At 39.0% G+C, this 17,804-nt stretch overlaps 1 protein-coding gene across 3 annotated transcripts in view; it reads left to right on the top strand.

Annotated features, from left to right (window-relative positions):
* RAPGEF4 (Rap guanine nucleotide exchange factor 4) overlaps positions 1–17,804 on the top strand; it is a 290,079-nt gene that overhangs the window by 936 nt on the left and 271,339 nt on the right. The gene's annotated exons all lie outside the window — the stretch shown is intronic.

The following is a 17,804-nucleotide window of genomic DNA, read 5'->3' as shown; positions in this document are numbered from 1 at the left end:
GGAAAGACCCTGACTCTGAAAAATTAAAAATCACAAAGCATCCTTAACTCCTGACGACAGCTCTACAGAAGGAGGGTGTCCCCGTGTAACAACTGCGGACTGCAATTGTTTCCAGGCTCTGACAGCATAATTCTCTGTTTGTCCAGATTGTGGGTTTAGCAGTAAACAGTACGCAGTATGTTAGCAATTATTCTTTATTACCCTGATTAAAAGGTGATGCCTCTGAACTTTTAAGAACTGAGCAGAGAGATCTTGCAGAGTGAACTGCCTCTGAATTTTCGGGTTTGATGCGGCAGGGCAGTGATTCATGTCTTGCAGCTATCTGCATGACATCTCTATTTGCATTTGTGTGAAATATTTTGGGCTCTGCCATATTGAAATTTTTTACAATTAGCAGATTCCTAACCAGATCAAACTTGAAAATCTTAAATGTGACATGCTCTGAATACTTTACTATTACAGGCCTTTGTTGAAAAAAATTAAGTAATTTGAGAAAAGCTAAATGTGGCTCATTTGAAAAATTAATATATCTGAGAAATAATCTTTACTTTCAATTACCACACAGTAGCAAGATTTTTTGGCAGACAGTGCCCTATTTACTCAAAAATGATATGTACTAATATTAGAAGAATTGCTTGCAATAAATAGTAAGAGAATTGAAGTGATGGTTAAATCATACAGAATTATGTAGAGGAACTGAGAGCATATTTAAGTGAAGAGGCTGCTAATGTGATAAGTAATCTAAATTTAATAGTTTAGGAAAGATGAATTATAAAAGAAGAGAAAATCAAGCTCTTGTACTTGACCTATAAATAGTAGTGCTTCCTCACCAGTGAATTTTTTTAGATAATAGATTACATATTTCTATTTTCAGAAATGCGTGGCATGCCTTTTCTGAACAGTCCGCAATTCACTGGAAATCCTTTAGTCAATAAGTACTTATGGCAGAATCATAGAGCAATACTAACACAAGTGGGGTGTATTTGACTCTGTCTTTTCATAATGTGGATCTGCCCAAATGATTTTGTTTAGAATATATTTTTAGAACATAGAGCCACAATCTAATGCCACCACCATTCACAGTATGGGAAAAAACCTACCAAAGGTGGGGGAAAAAAATAAACCTCCACAAATACTGAGCCTAGCATTCATGGAGTATGGGAGAGTGGATAGATCAATAAATAAGTTAAGGGTTTTAGGCCCAGACTGTCACCAGCTCTGATCTTGGAGATGTCACTTTTACTTCCCTGAGTGTCTGAAAAATGAGGATAGAACTGTCTTACCAGGGATTAGTGGATCAAATAACAATAACAAATGGTGAAAGTAGTACTTTGAAAACTGGGAAGTGCCATGTAAATATTTTATTTTGTGGTGTCAAGATAACCTTGCATTTTTCTGTAGTGTTGATGCTAGAATTCCTTTAAAGAGCAGATAGGAGTGGCAATCTCATTCCAAGAGGGCCTTGGGGTACTTGTTCTGAAGTTGCATTTTTACTTAGATTGTTAATTTTGTGGGGGAGGAGGAAGATTAAGGGTGCTGATGGAAGTTGGGAAACTGCCCTCAGTATTTCTGAGAAATGCAATCATGATACCTTATTCCAGGTACTGTGGGGCTGTGTGGGAGGGTGGTGGGGGCAGGGGGTAAAAAAAAAAAAAAAAAAAAAAAAAAAAAAAGATGAGTTGCCATTGACTTGGGGGATGGGTGGCCAGAATGGGATAGCTACATAAACAACTAACCACAATGCAATGGTAAGTGCTTTAAGGGAGATGTATGAAATGCTTTAGGAATGCCAAGGAGACAGTTATCAGCTCTGCTTGGCAGGGATGCTTCCTACATGTTCTTGCCTGGACCTTGGAGGTTGAGGGAAATTTTATCAGGCAGAGAATTTGGGGAGGGCATGCCAAGTAGAGGGAGCAGTGTGAACAAAGACACACAGGTGTGGCATATAGTTAATTTCTTCCCAGGCACAAATTCCTTTTGGAACCAAATCGAGAGCATAGGAATGTGTGCTCTATTTTTCTAAAACTTGCAATCACAGACATTTTTAAACATAAAACACACACAAAAAAGAAGGAATGGTACAATGAACCCCTATGTACTATTTGGGGATATGATGCTGGGGGACCTTTCCCATAGCTGCAAAATGTAGTTTGGGTACATACATCATGCAAGTGACACCTGTTGTAGACAGCTAGAAAAAGAGGGACCCAGGGGTTGGAAATAAAAAAGAGGAGCTAAAGGAAAAAGTGCCTGAGTAAAGAAGTACACAATACAAGTTGAAACAAACAAAACAAGGAAAATAAAGCCTTAGAAGTGTTTTTAGACACACCTAGAAAGTTGTCATAGGCAGGCAATGCTATAATAACTTGCATGTGGGGAGGGGGTTGAAAAATATATAGATACATGCATTAGATTAAAGAAGAAAATCCAAAGCTTTTAATGTATCAACTGTCCAAGTTCTTGGACTATGGTGGGACCGAGGAGATGGGATTGTACAAATACTAATCTGACAATGAGAAAGACATTTGAACATTTGGATGGATAAGAGCCATTGAAAAAAGTCTCAGCAGACATACCGTTAAGCAAAACAAATTTATTATTTCATTGATCTTACATTATTGATCTTACATTATTTTTCATTGATCTTACATTATTTCATTGATCTTACAATTTTTTTCTAAGCAGGGAAGGTAATTAGAAATGTATTACATAAAAAAACAAAGAAATGTATTACATACTACCCCCTATTTGGGATTTAGGATATGTAAAGTATCTGTGTGTGTTTGTGTGTGTGTGTATGTGTGTGTGCATGCATACATGTGCGTGCTCTGTGTGCTGACCATTGTTTAATTTTACTGAAAATATTTTTCCCATAAGAATCTAAGTTTGCCACCTATGAACTTAAGACCCATTTATAGGTCATAATTCTTATGGTTGGTAAGGCAGTATTTCAAAGATACCACACGTAACTCACAGATATATAGTGAATCACTGCCGGTATTCATTGCTATGGAGCAGGGGACAGATCTACCAGCTGTCAGTGTGTCTCCTGAGCTAAGAATGGGTTTTACATTTCTGAATGGTTGGAAATAAACCAAAAAAAGATTACTGTTTTGTGACCCATTAAATGTATATGAAATTCAAATTTCAATGTCCATGAACAAAGTTTTATTGGAACACAGCCACACTCATTTGGTTAACATGTTGTCCACGGCTGCTTTCACGCTACAGTGGCAGATTTGAGTAGCTGCCGCGGAGACTGTGTGACCACACGCGGAGACTGTGTGACCACAGAGTTTAAAGTATTTACTGTGTGGATCTTTGAAGAAAAAGTTTGCCGTGTCCTGTTACAGATGAAAGAATCTGGCTGATTGACCGAGAAATCACTGGAGATGAGAGAAATTGTCTCCCTCTGGGAAGGAGTTCGTAATATTCTGGTTTCTCATTCTTCAGCTAGAAGTGTAGCTTGGAGGGACATCCTCAGTTGATGGGCTTATTTGAGGACTGCCGGTGATCACAGGCCAAAGTAGGAAATGAAGTCAACATAGTAAAATCATTGATGTTTCATTTTAAAAACTGCTTCCTATACAGTGTCTATTGCATCTGACTTAATCCCCAAATAGATGTTAAGTATTTTGATGTGATTGAATGAAAGGGAAAGAAATCAAGGAACAAATCTGTTAAAAAACCAAAATGCTTTGAGGCCTGCATGGTGAAAGAGGATGACTCAGAATCAAAGAAGCAGCAGACATGGTCCCACCCCTAAGGAATACTGAAGATCAAAGAAGCACACAGAGAAAAAGGCTATCACTGGGGAAGGCTGGTGTCGACCCAGACCCAGGCACACCCTAAAGCAGATGACATTACCCTGATGAATTCTCAGGGATTGGGCTGGTTTTGCAATCTCAGATTCTTAATTTGTCAGCACATCAAAAATTAGTACATTTTGGGGCGCCCTGGGTGGCTCAGTCGGTTAAGCGTCCGACTTCGGCTCAGGTCACGATCTCGCGGTCCGTGAGTTCGAGCCCCGCGTCGGGCTCTGTGCTGACAGCTCAGAGCCTGGAGCCTGTTTCAGATTCTGTGTCTCCCTCTCTCTGACCCTCCCCCGTTCATGCTCTGTCTCTCTCCATCTCAAAAATAAATAAACGTTAAAAAAAAAAAATTAAAAAAAAAAAATTAGTACATTTTTTTCAGGGACATATACAAAGGTACGAAAATCTCAGGTACTGTAAGAATCAGAGAGACAGTTCATTAATTTGAAAATAAGATCAAAGAGGTGGGCACTCACCCCCTGTGGCTGATGTACTCCTTCTGTAGGCAAGCTGTGTGGGAGATCCACTTGTTCCAGAAGCCCATGTTGTACCTTTATAGAGAGAAGCGAAGCTGCCAGGAGATCAGGACACTTACAACTTCTGGCCAGCTCATTCTCTTCCTAGAGTGACAGAGCCTGGGAATTGAATTATAATCAGAAGACAGTTCTGGGAATCCTTCAGGACAGCTTGGCTGTCACCTCTTCCAGTTAGATGACCATTACGTGTGCTCCCATAGCACACTTTGTCCAACACTGTAATATCGTAAGTCAGACTCCATCACAATTTCCTATTTACTTCACTTATGCATCCCTTGATATCAGTTTCTGTATTTCACTCATCGTTTTATCTTCAGTTTCACTGCAACACCGTGACTGTAGAAGGTGCTTATGGGATGAAGGTGAGATTGCTAAATGCATCCTCCTCCTCAGGGATGGAGTAGACTCTGCAACCTTGCAAACAAGTCCTTGCACCAGCTCCCTTTGCCTTAGAAAAGGCTTGGGTGGGCACCATGGGCATCTGTCTCTGCCGTAACTTCTGTGTTTTCTTGGCAGATGTGACTACTTAAAAAAAAAATTGACATTGTGTAGCTCTATTCTGATCTATTATTGGGAAAGGTTATTATGGAAAATTTCAAAATATACAAAAAGAAGAGAGAATAGTATGTTTCTCTTATATAGCCCCTTCCCCCTCTGATAATTATCAACACACAGCCAACCTTGTTTTAGTTATACCCCCATTCATCCCCCAATACCCCCAGAATTATTTTTGTTCAAGTACCAGAACAAGTATTATTTTATCTGTAATTATTTTAGTGTGTATCTAAAAGGTAAGAACTCCTTATGAAGCAAACAATACCATTATCACACATTAAAATATTTGACATTAGTTCCCTAAGATAATCAATATCCAGTCAGTGTTCAAATTTCCCCATTCATCATGTAACTTTTTCTTTCTTGCAATTTGTTTTTATTAGGATCCATGTAGATTCTGTATAGTTGATAATGTCTCTAAGTCTTTTTTATCATTATTGTTATTTTAGAGAAGGAAAGAGAGAGTGAGTGGGGGAGAGGGGCAGAGGGGGAGAGAGAGAGAGAGAGAGAGAGCGCAAATCCTAAGCAGGCTTCTGTGCTTGGCATGGAGCCCCATGTGGGGCTCGATCCCACAACCCTGGGCTCATGACCTGAGTTGAAATCAAGAGCTGGATGCTCAACCGACTGAGCCATCCAGGTGCCTCTCTAAGTCTTTCTTAATCTCTGGATTCTCTATCTTCCTTTTTTTTTTAATGTTTATTTTTGAGAGAGAGAAAGAGACAGGATGTGAGTGGGGGAGGGCAGAGAGAGAGGGAGACACAGAATGAGAAGCAGGCTCCAGGCTCCAAGCTGTCAGCACAGCCTGACGCAGGGCTCCAGCTCCTGGGCCACATGATCATGACCTGAGCCTAAGGCCGATGCTCAACTGACTGATCCACCCAAGGTGCCCCTCTCTCTATCTGCCTTATAATAAGTTTGAAGAAACATTTTTTTTAAGTCTGAATTTTAATTATGCCTTCCATGTTGTCTTCTAATATGTCCCTTTATCCCCTGTATATCCCATAAATTGGTATTTGGATCTAGAACTTGATTGAATTTAGATACGATTCTCTGGCAACGATACTTCACAGAAGTGTTACCTACTTGCAACACGATTGCTTTTCATGATGTTAGTGATATATCATTTTTTAAAGTTTAATGCTTGCTAACTGTCTTATCTGCAACTTCTTGGAGGACATCTCATTGTAGCTCCAAATACATGGGAGCATGTGGCATATACATGTGGAGCAATTAGAGGAAAACACAACCCATTACGTAATGAGGGTTAAATTCCGTGGTGCTGATTCTACCTGCCCTAGGATTTTCAGAAAGGAAAGGGACAGCCAGAGCTTGACTCATATTGGAGGCACATGAATGGATGGTGTGCCCATGGAGCAGTGGGCCTGGAGAAGGGTGCCCAGTCCATCACACTCATGGCCCTGCAGCCTGGTCTCCTGAACATAACCTGGGAACCCAAAAGAGTCTTCAGAGGAGAAGTGATGTTCAGCAACGCAAATTTTGCTTCCTTGTCTTAGTTTGTATTCCCCCAAATAGACTCTGGCTATTCCAATGAGGGCAGGACTGGCAGATTCCTTTTAGTTCAATTTCCTATTAATTTTCTGTGAATTCTTAACATTTAATAGCCCTTACATAGTAGCTGTCAACCCCCCACCCCCGATCCCGTACCACCTTTCCAACCTAAGGCAGCTAGTTTTCCTTTAGTCAGATTTAAATCCCTCTTCATGCATCTTGAACAGTGGCAGTGAAGAGTGAATTTTCCCTCCAGTACCTCCAATTCACAGATGAGGGAAAGAGAGAAGGGAAGAGGAGAGACTGCTTGGGGAGTACTGAGAGACGGGGGAAAGAGAAAGAGGATGGAAGTAACTGGGTGGGGAGGATGACAGAGAAGGACCCAGACAAACATGAAAGCAAACAGTCGGACTGGCTGGAGAGGAGGCACCTGGTTACTGTGTTTACTCAGTTGCTTCCATGCACATCTGCTTCCTTCCCCTGTACAAAAAGAGAAACAAAGTGCTGTTATTACCCTCTTTTCTCTTCATACATACTCTTTCCTGGAGTACCTTTCCATGTCCTGTGCTTTAACTATGTAGATTCCTTAAACCCTCTATCTTTGGTTTATCTTCTAGACCAGATACATTTTTGTCTCTCCATTGGATATTCCCACATTAATACCCCATTTATATTTAGGGGCAGACATTGTTTGTCTTCACCTACCTCTGCTATAGGGGTTGGAAAAACAAACTATGTACTTTCCTAACCACCCTAGAGGCTAGGTGACTATGTGACACAGTTCTGGCCAATGGGACATAGCAGAGTTCTACTAGAGGCTTCTAGGAAAGATTTTGCTTTATTGGTAAAAGACACAGGTGTATTTGATACCCCCATTCTTCTTTTTATCTGGAATTATGACCTAAGGCCTGGGCCTTTGGCAACCATATTGTAATCCCAGAAGGAAGGCCAGGAGAAACACACATTCTAGTTCTGACTTTGTTCAGCTACTAAGTTTAGGTCAATCATTCTGATTTTTTTATTTTGTTAGGAAAAAAAAATCCCTATTTTCATAAACCACTCTTTGTTAGGTTTTCTATTATTTGCTGTCAAAACTATGCCTAACCAAACAAGTTGATACTCAATTTGTCTCAAATGGACTTCATCTTCCTTAGCCTTCTACTCCATTGGTTTCTCCTCCTTACTCCTATTTTATTGACACTACTCTAATTCTCAAAACTTTGACCTTTCCTGTGGCCCTTTTTACCTCCAACCAGACACCACTTCTTCTCTTGGCCTTTATATTCTACTACATTATTTCAGGGCCTCATCATCTGGATCTGGATCTGGATCCTCTCATTGTTTCTCTCTTCCAATTTGGAACATGTGATATATTCAAATCAGCTTTATTTTAGGGTCAGCCAGATCTGTATTCAAATTCTGTCACTCTCATCTTAGCCATGTGATCTTAGTTAAATTATTAATCTTTCTGAACTTCTGTTTCCAAATCATTAAATTAGATTACAAAGACCAGGGGTGCCTGGGTGGCTCAGTCGGTTAAGCGTCCGACTTCAGCTCAGGTCATGATCTCGCGGTCCGCGAGTTCGAGCCTCGCGTCGGGCTCTGGGCTGACGGCTCAGAGCCTGGAGCCTGCTTCCGATTCTGTGTCTCCCTCTCTCTCGGCCCCTCCCCCGTTCATGCTGTGTCTCTCTCTGTCTCAAAAATAAATAAACGTTAAAAAAAAAAAAAAAAAAAAAAAGATTACAAAGACCAAGTATATGGTATGTTGAGATTTGTGGGCTAATTCAAGTAGAGCTCCTGGTCCTAAGTAGAGAGCATAGTGTAGGGGGTAAGAGTTTGGGAACCATTCTAGTTTTGATTTTTTTTAAGTTTATATATTTATTTTGAGAGAGAGAGAGATAGTGCATGGGATGGGACAGAGACAGAGGGAGAGAGAGAATTCCAAGCAGTCTCCATGCAGAACCTGATGCAGGGCTCACACTCACAAGCCATGAGATCATGACCTGAGCCAAAATCAAGAGTTGGATGCTTAACCAACTGGGTGATCCCGGCACCCCTCTAGTTTTGATTTTATTAGTGGTGTAATGTTAGGCAAGTTATTCAATCTAGCAGTTGCTTTATAGATTCCTCAGGATTTTCTATATACACAGTCTTGTTATCTGTGAATACTGGAAGTTTTACTTATTTTTTCTGATCTTTATGTCTTTTATCATTTATTTTCTTGCCTTATTGCATTGGCTAGGATTGCCAGGACAAAGTTGAACAGAGGGTTGCGAATGAACTTCCTTGAATCAGGAAATACTCCTTTTTCTTCTATCTTTTTCTTTCCTCTATTTTAAAAAGAGATTATGCAATGTTGATGTTATTTCTTTTAAAATGTTTTATAGATATCATCTGGCCAAGAGTTCTCCTTGTAAGAAGTTTTTGTTTTTTGTTTTTTTTTAATTTTTATTTTATTTTATTTTATTTTATTTTATTTTATTTTATTTATTTATTTATTTTTCAAACGTTTATTTATTTTTGAGACAGAGAGAGACAGAGCATGAACAGGGGAGGGGCAGAGAGAGAGGGAGACACAGAATCGGAAGCAGGCTCCAGGCTCTGAGCCATCAGCCCAGAGCCCGACGCGGGGCTCGAACTCACGGACCGCGAAGTTGTGACCTGAGCTGAAGTTGGACGCTCAACCGACTGAGCCACCCAGGCGCCCCTAAAATTTTTATTTTAGAGACAGAGAGAGAGTGCAAGTGGGGAAGAGGGACAGAGGGGGAGGGAGAGAGAGAGAATCCCAAGCAGGCTCCACACTTAGTGCCGAGCCGAACATGGGGCTTGATCCCACAACCCTGGGATCATGATGTGAGCCAAAATCAAGAGTCAGATGCTCAACTGACTGAGCCACCCAGAAACTAGCCCTAGAGAGGGCTAGTCAGAGTTTCTATTTCATCTTGTATCAGTTTTGATGAGTTGTTTCAAGGAATTTATATGACAATGTCAGATAGCAATAAGAGAAGCAAAGGAAAACAAAGCAGAGGAAACTTAGGCGTGATGTTATTTTACAGAGGGTGGTGAGGTCTTTCTGAAAAAGCATCTGATTCAAGACCTTGAATGAACTGAGAGGCCACCTAGTATGAATTCAAATCAGTGTAATCCACACTTTACTAAATAGGTGAGTGAGGTATTTTAGTGCCTGTGATAAGGGCACAAGCTGAATAAATATGATACTACTATTTTATTTGGTAACCAGGCCTTATTTTGAGAAAGTGTCTTATATAGTATGTTAGTGTCTATAGTATTATTTTAGTATTATACAGAAGCAATATGTACTACAGATAAAGATAATTTCAGAAAATGGTGAAAGGGATAAATTTTCAAATTTTGGTTTATCCTTTAAATATTATTATTTAAAGCTATTTGAAATACTGTCCACTTTATGTATTTTTTTTAAATAATAATTTTTGAGGAAAAAGAAAACTATCCCAGGAGAACTGATGAATGTAATATGGATCAGGAAAAATATGATTATTTAAATGAGGTTAAAAGGATATTGGGGGTTCCTGGGTGCCTCAGTCGGTTAAGCGTCTGACTCTTGACTTCTGCTCAGGTCATGATCTCATGTTTTGTGGGATTGAGCCCTGCATCGGGCTCTGCACTGACAGCGCGGATCCTGCTTGGGATTCTCTCTCCCTCCCCCTCTGCCTTTCTCTGGCTCGTGCACGCCCTCTCTTTCTATCTTTCTCTCTCTCTCTCTCTCTCTCTCTCTCTCTCTCTCTCTCAAAAATAAAAAAACCAAAAAACAAAAAACCTTAAAAAAAGGATATTGTGTATGTGCTTTTGACTGGATGCTGACATTTGACTAATAGGGTATCAACATCCCCATCCTAGTGATAAGAGTTTTGGGTTTCATAGTTAGCCAGTTTAGTTTTATCAGTGATGAATTTGTGTGGTACCTCTGTGGGGTCCATGCTCTCTAAAACAGGCCTCTCAGATAACTATACCAGAGCAAGAAAATGGTCCTGGGTATTTAGAAATCCCAACAGTTTCTCGTTTTGAGGATTTGTTTGCTATCTTAAACAACTCTTCTGTCATTATTCCACCATCTGCCTTTTGATAATGTTTCTTTATTGAATTCTTATCATATTTTTTTCGTCAACTAATTAAATGATATGGTAATATGTTTGTAAATTTTTTCTTGTCAAAAATTGAAGACAATTTGAAAATAGTCTCTGTGGTGATGCAGTGGACTCATAAATATTCCCTGATGGTATTTAAAGACCTGATTTGTAGAGTTAGAACTATCCAGTCAGTAACCAGGTTTTACATTTTACTTACTGAAAACAATTCAAATACTTAGACCAGGAGTCTCTGTTTAATTATCCAGATCATCAGAGCATAGACAGGAGAGCCCTCTATTGATACAAAAAGGTGCAATTACAGAAAAATAGCAAGGAGATCATATAACAAGGCAGCTATGTGTAGAAGGCAGACTTCTGAAGCATGGCCAGACTTGGATGCCAACTGGTTGAATGGGAGTACAATTTTATCGTGCTTTTTTATATCCTTGTGCTGTAACTGTACATTATCAGCTTGTGAATGCACCTTATCTTTTCCTCAATTGAATTTCACATTATCTCTGTTGCTTTGCTTCCTACCTTTTCAGTACTCCTTTGGATATTTATCTTAACAGCTTTACAGGTTCATTTTAGAACTCAACATTCAACAAATTATGCATCATCACTTTTAGGGAAAGAGTGTAAGTATTAGGGAGAAGGGAGAGTGAGGAGTAATAAAATAAGACAATAGGATGGAATGATTTTTAAAATGCAGGAAAGTATTTTAATAAGTGGAATAGCATTTGAATCTATTTCTTTTGAATTGACACAAGCAACCCAGGCATAAAGTTGATGTGGTGTGCTCAATTGTACTTATTTCTATGATTACATAGATCTCACGTTTGTAAGTTTGAGCCCCGCATTGGGCTCTGTGCTGACAGCATGGAGCCTGCTTTGGAACCTCTGTCCCCCCTCTCTCTGCCCCTCCCCTGTGCTCTGTCTCTCTCAAAAATAAATAAACATTAAAAAAAAAAAAAGAAAATCAATAAAAGCCCACTGACATTTAGATGCTAAAACAGGTTTGTGAGACAGCAGTATAGCTCCTTAGTGTGACATGTGACATGGCTGCTACTGCCCCCATCTCCTTCTCTTTCCTTGGTTTGTGAGAGCTGTTGCTGGCTTGCAGCTGAGAGCTGACAATACACACATCCCCTGCTTCTTTCTGAGAGTGCTCCCAGTTGGCATGTATTAACATGTCTTTCTTCTTCCCAGAAGAAATTGACAGGAGCTCATGAAATGTAATGTACTGTGATTTATACTATATTTTAATTGGGGTCAAGCCAAAGAATTTCTGCCTTATAAATGTTAATTTACTTTTACAAACCCTATCACTGGGAATTAAATGGTCATAACATTTTGGTGTGTTTTCCTACAGTATTTTTTCTGAGTATGTTTTTAACTTGTTTGAGCTCACACTTAAGATTTCAGGCCTCTTAAAATGAACATTACAGGATGGTCATTTTCCTAGGTTACTAAAACTCTTTACAAATATAATTTTTATTGGCTGAAATGATATGGATCATACAGCTTAAGTTTTTCCTTGTTTTTGGGCAAGAAAGACATTTAAAAATTGTTGCTGTTTTCAATACTGCTATAACCTTTTACATTAAGTTTTTCCCATGTTTTAGGTTATTTCCTTAGGTTAGAGATACCCAAAGGACTAAATTAGTTAATGTATGTGAAGAGATTTAAGATTTTTGGTATATATTTTCAAATTGCTTTTCATAAAGACAAGAAGATAGTGGGACACCTGAGTGGCTGAGTTGGTTAAGCGTCCAGCTCTTGGTTTTTGGCTCAGGTCGTGATCATGTGCTTCGTGAGATCGAGCCCTGTGTCGGGCTCTATACTGGCAGTGTGGAGCCTGCTTGGGATTCTGTCTCCCTCTCTCTGCCACCTCCCTATTCTCTTTCTCTCAAAATACACAAATAAACTTTTTTTTTTTTAAAGATAATAAGTACCATTATCCATATTTTACAAATAAGGAAACTGAGTTTGGAAAAATTATATTGTCCAGAGTCACACAGCTGGTAAGTACCAGGGACCAATATGGGATGAAACCCTATTCTCTTTTGACTATAATGGTGTTTAAGTATGTTCTTTGGCATATTAATAGGTAGTGCAATGAAAAGAAGACTCATGATAAAAAATTTTTTATCAAGCTATCAAAATGTTGAGTTAAAAATAATTAAGATCTTTTTAAAGGTCCTCACAGCCCTGGACATCACTGCGATGATGATCTGTGGCTGTAAAACACTGGAGGATTGTGTGCTCCAGTCTCTCTTCCTTAGCCCTTTGCTTCCTCGCTGCACTCTGTCTTGCCTCCCTGTGCCTGCTTTGAGTGCCTCAGTGCCCTGGGGTTGCTGGAATGACAGTCTCCTGTAACTCTTACCGTTAACACTGCTCTTCCCACCCTGAGTGAGCTTCTAGAGACCATGTGAGGAGCCACTGTCCACCCCCTGGATTTGCCCAGGTAATCCCTAGTGGATTGTTTCTTGTCTTCCTCTCTGTCTAGTCTTTTTGAGTTGACATTTTCCCCCTGAGCTCTGTCTTGTACCTCCCTCAAAGGTTAATGTCTCATAATAGGACAAGTAGGATAGATGTGTTGGCCCACACCTGGAGGCAGACACAGAATGAAAGGGTACTGCCCTATATTTCTCTTCCTTTATCTTGTATCTTTTTCTTTAGAGTCTTACAGTCACAAACTCCCTAACAATTGCTAAAGTAATTTGAGCTAATGTGTTCAAGAGTTTAACATTTAAAGGTTACCTAGAGATGTCAAAGCTTTAACCTAAAGGAAATTAAGATGAAACTCACACAATGAGAGTATTTGCCTGGTGGTTCTTTTTGTCACATTGTCCAGATGTGCACCATCTAATGTAGCCCTAATCCTAGCAGGTCTCCCCAGGATGTACCATCTCTTGTGCATTTTGTCTCATTAAAGGTTTTCTGTACATGGTTTCTAAATTACAAGAACCTCAAGTTACTCAGAGTGCTGAAAACCTGATGAAATCTTCAAGTTGATGAGGCTGATCTGTTTTAGAACACAAGATTAATTTTTAGATATACAACAATAAACAAATGGCTGAAAGCCAAACAGTATCATTATCTATAGTGAGTCTTCAGTTATCTAGCATCGTAAATTTTATACAGATTTATTTTTATTAAACCTTCAAACTTGACGTAATTTAATAATTCTGGTAGAAATGGTATTTAATGGTATTCACAAGTGACATTTAATATGATTGCTTTTCTAAAGCATACTGAATATAATTTTTCTTTTACTTGGTGATTGAGGCTCAGTGTACTGAATATAAATTGGTATCCTGTGCTATAATGTGATTTTGAAGTATGTGGATGATTTGTTTCAGCACCAAATACCTCTGTGTTGTTTTCTTCCTTTTTTTTTTTTTTTAAAGCCTGCTTTTGTTTCCTTTGCCTGACTCTTCTTCCCTGATGCCCAGAAGCTGTCACTCCTTGCTTGCTGCCCTGTAGTGTCTGTCCTGTCTCCTTCCCTTGCACAAACATGATATCCTCCTTGTAAGCCTTTGGATTTAGAATCTAGGTTATCAAAGTTTATTGGAGCTGTACGTATAGTACAAGGATACCTACTGTACCCCTGAGGATTTCTCTTCTGAGCAAAGTGTATACATTTCAGAGTTTTAATATTGTAAGGCCTCCATTTTGGTTATATGAAGCCTTTTAAACTTATTTGCTATATGATCTCACTTCTATGATTTTTTTCTTAATAACTGAGATTTCTAGATAAATATCTTTTGAATAGTTGAGGCATTACTGTAAAAAGATTAATTCCTTCATTCAGCAAATATTTATTGAATACTTAGAAAACACCTTCTAGGTGCTTAGGATTCTTTAGGTAAGCAAGAGAAGATCCCTGCTCTCTGAGATCTTACATTTTAACAGAGGAAATAGATGAAAAAATAGTAGATATAATAAATAAGTTACATGTTATGTTTGAAAGTGATATGTGTTATGGAAAAAACACAATGAAAATAAATAAGAGATCAAGAGTACTAGTGGGAGTGGTGAAGATTGTAATAGTAAGTAGGTTGGTCAGAATATGGTGCATTGGGAAATTGTGACTTAAGCGAAGAGGCGAGGGAGTTAATCAAGCATATGTTTCGGATGAGAATATCCTGGCAATAGGAATAGCCAGTGTAAAGACCCTGGGGTTGGTCATGTGTGGATTGCTCAAGGAACAGTAAGGAGGCTATTGTGGCTAGACTGTAGTGACCAAGGGAAAGATTAGGAAAGGAAGTCTATAGAGAATGAGGGCAGATCATATAGGGACTTGAGAGCTATTATAAAAGCCTCAGCCTTTACTTAGAGTGAAATAGGGAGCCACTGAAGGGTTTTGAGCAGAGGAATGATCTAACCTGACTTTCATTTTTACAGAATTACTATGATCACAATGTTAAGAAGATGGTGTGGGGGAGGGGACAATGGTGGTAAAAGGGAGACTATTAGGAAGCTATTGTAATCCAGGAGAGAGGTGATGGTGGTTTGGACCAGAGTGACAGCAGTGAAGATGATGAGAAGAAGTAGGAAGCATTTGGGAAGTAGAACCAGTAGGACAGGAAATGAGTGTGGGAATGTGTGAGAAAGAGTAGTCAAGGATACTTTGAAGGTTTTTGGCCTGGGAAGTTGGAAGGATTGTAGAGCCATCTGTTATGATGGAGAAGGCTAGATTTAGGGTATATTTAAAGGGAATGAGGAGTTCAATTTTCAACAATTTGAGTTTGAGATGTCTATTAGACATTCAGCTGGAGATGTTGACTGGAAATTTGATATGTGACTCTGGAGCTTAGAAGAGCAGTCTGAGCTGGAGATATAAATTTGGGAATCATTAGTTCATAGATGATATTTAAAGCCATGAAATAGAGAAACATCAGGAAGTGAGTGTTAAAAGAGGACCAAGGATTAAGCACTGCCATCTTCTAACAAGAATTCGGGGGGAAAGGGAATGACCAGCAAAAGAAGCTGAATAGGAGTGACCAATGAAGTAGGAGGAAAACAACAAAATGTGGAGTATTGGGGAATCTGGCTGGTTCAGTTGGTAGAGCATGCAACCCTTGATCGCAGGGTCATGAGTTCAAGCCCCAGTTTGGGTGTAGAGCCTACTTAAAAACAAAAACAAAACAAAAAACAAAAAAAAATAAATAAAACACGTAATATGTCTTGAGAGTCGAGTGAAGATGTTTTCAAATATTCAGATAGTTCATGTCATGTTGACAAACATGAGGAAGAAGAAAGACTATAACCTGGGTTTGCATTTGAAGTTTTGTATCTCACAGATGACATAGCCAACAGGTCTACTTTTCTACCCTGGTTGACAGTTGGGAGGGTTGCAGACTCTGTGCCAGGTCTCTTGGAATGTTGTTGTGAGGAAGATAGGAGGACTGAAAACAAAAATAAAATAACTCACCCATAAAGTGCAGGGCAAATGCAAATCCTGTGGCCTAAACTAGAATGAGATCATCTGCCTAAAATGTGGGTAAATGGGAAAGCCCATGTAAAGAAAGATGAAAAATCAAGGTATAGAGGTGCAGAGGACAAGAGGTAGGATAGCTTGAATGTAGTTATGAAAACATAGGGTGTTATTTCTCCCTAACAGATGGAGGAAAGAACAGGGAGTCAACATCACCGTGATAAATACTGAACAGCAAGGAAGCAAACTATCACAGCTGAGGCATGCGGGCTGCTGTGAAACTCAGAAGTGATATTATCAATAAAGCCAGAGTTGGCAAGTATTTAACAAATAAACAACATATGGCTCATTGGTTGCCATGTCCCTGGAAACATCTCCTCTCAGGAGAAAGTGTGCCTCTGTAAATGAGTTTCTAGTTGGTGCACATTGCTTTTGATACATATGGCAGTTGTGAAATTATAACTACCCACTGTACCTAAGCAAAAATGCTGCTAAAAAGACATCTATACAGTTCTGACTCTGGACAAAGGGACTCAGTTCTTCCTATTTCTTCCATTAAGTACAACTATAAACCTAGACATTATATATAAAATAAACAGGAAAAGACTCTGAAAGGTGGAGAGAAGAAGGCATACTGGTTTGGGACTTCTCTTTCTGAAGAAGCCATAATAGTGAGTTCCTTGAGTTTTCTTTTTGTCTCATATATTCCAGGATCCTGGAGTAGATAGCAATCCAGAAATGCCAAAGGACACAGGTCCAAAAAAAAAAAAAAATCTTTGACAAAAGTCTGTTTTTTTGAGGACAAACAAAGGAGTAGCCTAGCAAGATAGAACAAGTTTTAGATAATCTTTGCCCTACTTTAACCAAACACCACAGAAAACACTGCAGTCTCACTTCCACCTTCATGGGTGAAGACTGAGTGTGGAGCCTAAACTTTGACCCTTGCCTAACTGTAATGAAGCAGCCCTTCCCACCTGGATTTAAAGCAGCATAAAAATGCTTCAGTGAGCAATTATGAACATACTTGAAACAAATGAAAAACAATGTGTAAGCAAAAAAGACCTAGCAAATAAATACAAGAAATAAACAAGAACCAAAAGGATATTTTAGAACTGAAAAACACAACAACTGAAATTAAAATTTCAATGGATGGCTCAACAGTAGAATGGATATGACAGAGGGCAGAGTCAGTGAACTTGAATGTACAGTGATAGAAATTATCCAGTTTGAACAACAGAGAGAAAATAGACTGAAGAAAGAAAACACTCAGGGGCCTATGAAACTTTTGTTAGATCTTAACAAAAGATCTAACATTCTTGTCCATTGGTATCTTGGAAGGTGAGGAGAGAGTGGGCTTAAAAAGTACTAGAAGAAACAATTTACCAAAGAAAATTACTAGAAGAAAATTTACCAAATTTTGCAAAAGAAATATGCCTACAGATTCAAGAAGCTGAGTGAATCAGGTAAGATAAACCCAAAGAAACCCATGCTAATGTAATCAAACTCAGAAAATTAAAGACAAATTAAAAATATTTAAAATTCCTGAGAGAATTGATACCTTATTTAGGGGGCAAACCAATGAGAATGGTGATTTCTCATCAGAAATCATGGAACCCAGAATGAAATGGAACAACATTTTCCCAGTGTTTAAAGAAAAAGAACTGTCAATCCAAAATTCTGTACCCAGTGAAAATAGCCTTCAGGAATGAAGGGGAAATCAAGACGTTCTCAGATAAAAGAAAACTGTGAGGATTTGTCATCAACAGATATACTCTCAAAGAATGACTAAAGGAAGCTGAGAAAGGAAGGAATCTTGGCATATTAGGAAGGAAGACAGAAC

Source organism: Panthera pardus, unplaced genomic scaffold (assembly GCF_024362965.1).
Source record: "Panthera pardus isolate Hobbes unplaced genomic scaffold, ASM2436296v1 HiC_scaffold_10, whole genome shotgun sequence".
Classification (NCBI taxonomy): domain Eukaryota; kingdom Metazoa; phylum Chordata; class Mammalia; order Carnivora; family Felidae; genus Panthera; species Panthera pardus.
This window is presented reverse-complemented; position numbering and strand designations above follow the sequence as displayed.